The sequence below is a fragment of the Pundamilia nyererei genome, unplaced genomic scaffold (genome assembly GCF_000239375.1).
Source record: "Pundamilia nyererei isolate P.nyererei 1_Seehausen unplaced genomic scaffold, PunNye1.0 scaffold00013, whole genome shotgun sequence".
In the NCBI taxonomy this organism is placed as follows: Eukaryota; Metazoa; Chordata; class Actinopteri; order Cichliformes; family Cichlidae; genus Pundamilia; species Pundamilia nyererei.
This window is the reverse complement of record NW_005187414.1, coordinates 2,064,989-2,068,752: the sequence shown is the minus strand read 5'-3', so window position 1 is coordinate 2,068,752 and position 3,764 is coordinate 2,064,989.

The following is a 3,764-nucleotide window of genomic DNA, read 5'->3' as shown; positions in this document are numbered from 1 at the left end:
TGACTGCGTACCTCCATCCAAGCCGCTGCCCCTTTTTTCCATCCGTGAAATCCAGCACCTAGCCATAGCACTCAGTTCCATGTTCACAGTTTGGCCTCACAGTTCACAGTTCATAGCATTTCATAATTCATAGCATTCATAGTCTCCTGTTGTGTAATTTCACTAGACACTTGTAAATAAAGCACTGTGTTCACGCCCGTTTGCCTCCCTCTGTGTCTGCATTTTGAGTCCACACCCACAGCCGGGCCCTCTCGGCCAAAACAGAGTCAGCCTCAAACCCACCACTGTATTTTGGCTATAAGGCATATGGGCACCTGCTCATCCAGGCACCCCAGTATTATGTCTTTTAAGCCTACGAATCCTATTAAAAGAATTCTCCTCTTGCCCCTGCGGTCTTTATCCTTCAAGCTAGGGTCTTTAAGGCCTGGGAGCTTCAAGGTCTTGCGCAGTATCTTAGCTGTTCCTAGGATTGTGCTCTTCTGGACAGAGATCTCTGATGTTGTTCCTGGGATCTGCTGGAGCCACTCGCCTAGTTTGGGAGTCACTAGACCTAGTTCTCCGATTACTACTGGGACCGCTGTTACCTTCACCCTTCAAATCTTCTTGAGCTCTTCTCTGAGGCCTTGGTACTTCTCAAGCTTCTCGTGTTCCTTCTTCCTGATGTTGCTGTCATTTGGTATCGCTGCAATCAGATGTTTTCCTCAACACCAGATGGAGAGCAAAACAAAGCAAAGAGTGAGGAAATATTTCCAAGTCCGACTCTAGATGCAGGTAAACGAATGCTTGGTGTTTACTGGATAAGTGCCAGGGCTTCTGTTGGCTAACACGTGCTTGAATGTGTTAGAAACAGAATGCTTGTTGAACATACTCATGCTCTCAGTGATTGGTTAACTAAACTAACAGAGTTCACAGCTAATGAATGGCGACCCTGTGCAATTCATTATGAAGCACAGCTTGTGAGCATAAATGGTGTCCGTGGCAGTTCAGACAGCAACGGCACGACTACCAGTCTTAGTGCTGAAGCCAAGTCCATATGAACATTTGAACAAAGAAATCCTGGCAGAAATCCCTCCTTTTAATGCAAATTCTGCCCAGAAGCAAAGTCAGAATATCAGCTGGACTGGCAACTGAGTTGGAACAATCACACTGAGATGAAGCATCCAACTGGTCTTTGGAAATTTTTGCCAGTGAACAACGGTGGCAAGAAATCATCACCAAAGAATAAGATGGTGACTAAAGTGCCACAAAATTTCCTACAGAGCTGAATTACATTTATAAACGTGCATGTTTTAAGGCGTCCTGCTGGTTTACGTGCTAACAGTATTATACCGTAATTCTTTTGGTGAGGTAAGTGGAAAACGGTAGAGGTCTGTGTGAATGGAAGGAGGAGGTTCTACTGGAAAAGAAGAGCTCACAGCATCTCCAAAAATGTTAGGAACGTGACTAAAAACTGAAACAGCAGCACTCACCTCTCTGTTTGCATAAGGCTTATCCATGAAACATTCGATGTGCCTTACTGTTCAAGTTCCTAAGCAAAAAGGATGAGCACGCTGAATCGACAACCAAGAGACACAGACTTAAAACAAGGGGAAGCAGGTAGTTTGGCTCTGCCCAAAGTTCAACACAATCCCCCAAGGCTCCCTAACTGACATGTTATATCTTGTTTGTTGCATCAGTACACAAAGTCTCTGCTGCTGGTTGCCAGGCTACCAGACTATCAGACTCCTGGAAGTTCCCAACATGTAACCCGACCCTGAAAAACACAATTTATTTTCACGTGTTAAATAAATGAGATAAAGTGTAATAGAGTGAGGACATTTACAGCTTAATCGCTTATAACTATATTGGGATGACAGTGCATTCACCCTCCTATCAAACTGTCTGCAACAATAGGGAGTAGAATATTTCCCAAGTGTCACAGAAATCACTAATAGCAGCTGGACGATTACATCCATGAAATACTATATAAGTAACCTGTGATGTCACATTGTGGAAGTTACGTTTTTCAGATGTAAAGACACTAAACACCCCCCCACACCCACTCAAAAAAGTAGATCTTTTGTTTCAGTCGTTTCCACTGCGCAAACATGTCCAAATGTAGCTGTGAAAGAGGTGACACACGGTGGCAATAAAAGCAAAAGACGCAAATTGTCATGACTACACAGCTTCCCCACCCCTCTTTTCAATATCAGTCCAATAGCTTTAGATCCCCAGGTCCCTGACAAGGTTTATTAGAGTGCGGTGCTGCTGGCTAACTGCTGAGAGGCTGAATGAGGAAGGGAAAAGTGTTAATTTACAGCTGTTGCAGTGACAGCATAATCACTGAGGCTGGGGGGGCACGGATTGCTTCTTTACCAGCTGGATGGGGTGATGATGGTTGGTTGGTTAGTTAGCGTGTGTAAAGTTAATAATACAGCTTGGCAGTGTAATTGATTTGTTGTTTGTTAATTAGTTGTTTATCATTCAGAAAGATGCCGTCTGAAGCAGAGCCAATCCGCTGTGAGCGCTGCTGCTTCGGCTAATAGGTCATTACCAGTACAGTGTTTTCAGGCAATCTCATTTAACATGCATGGATGTTCTATTTCAAACAAAGCTTGTTTTTCTGCTTTCTGTTCAGTTATGACTTGCTTTGCAATATGAAAGCAGGGCACATACCATTCAAACCATTAGCGTATTTGTGTTTGACATCAAACGCACATCTTTGTGGACTCTGAGCACTTTCACCTCATCCAGTCTGTAGGAGATGACCGCAAGGCTATTATGCTGACCTGCTGATTCCTGGCAGTCTGGGAAAGTATATCAAGTCTTTTTTATCACTGTGCTTTGAAGTCTGTTTGACCTGCTCCCCTCAGGCAGGAGGCTCCGGTCCATTCGCACCAGAACCTCTCGCCATAAGAACAGTTTCTTCCCCTCTGCTGTTGGACACATGAACAATAACCATATGACTGTTCCCACCACTAACACATGACCCTACGCTGTGTCACTGCATCATTCCATGTTTGGCACTGATCACCACCTGCACTCATGTATATATCTTTCTACGTAGCACTTTTAATTCTTATCCCTACTTTTATTTTTTCATGTCTATTTAAGTGTTATTTATGACACTATGTTTGCACTGAAGCACCGTAGCAATTTCCTAATGTTGTAAACCTGCTCAACATTTGGCAATAAACCCCTTTCTGATTCTGATTCTGATTCTGAAAAGAGAGCAGAAAAGAGTGGGCTGGGTTATTTAAAAAAATGGCCCTTGTGGAGCATTAGCGGATTTTATCCAGAAATCCCATTTGAGCAAGTAGTTGGTGACATTAGAGAGAAAGAGCTCCCCGTTAACTGGGGGGGGAAACAAACTTGAGCAGAACCAGACCCAGGACAGGCCAAGGGGAGGGGGCAAGGGTGGAGAAAGACCAGAGTGAGTATAAAAAGATAGGAAACATCACACAGCCTGACAACAAACACCACAGGAAAGTAACGTGCAGAGTCTGGACCCTAAGAAGAAAAAACCCAGCATGTAGTGTTCACATAGAAATGCAAAGAGACTGAAGAATGGAGGACAGGTTCCCTTTGGATTACAGGAGCTCCAACTGCGTTCACTGAGGCTGTTATTTCTTTTTCTCATGTGTTGCAATTTTCGGCTTTAATGCCATTCATGTGCATCGCCTCTTTAAGGTCAGTTTTTAAAACCTTGTGATGTCCCTCCAGCCTATGTGCTCACATTTTTCCAGACAACGAAATTTTGGAAAGCTTTAGAAAAAGAATCACTC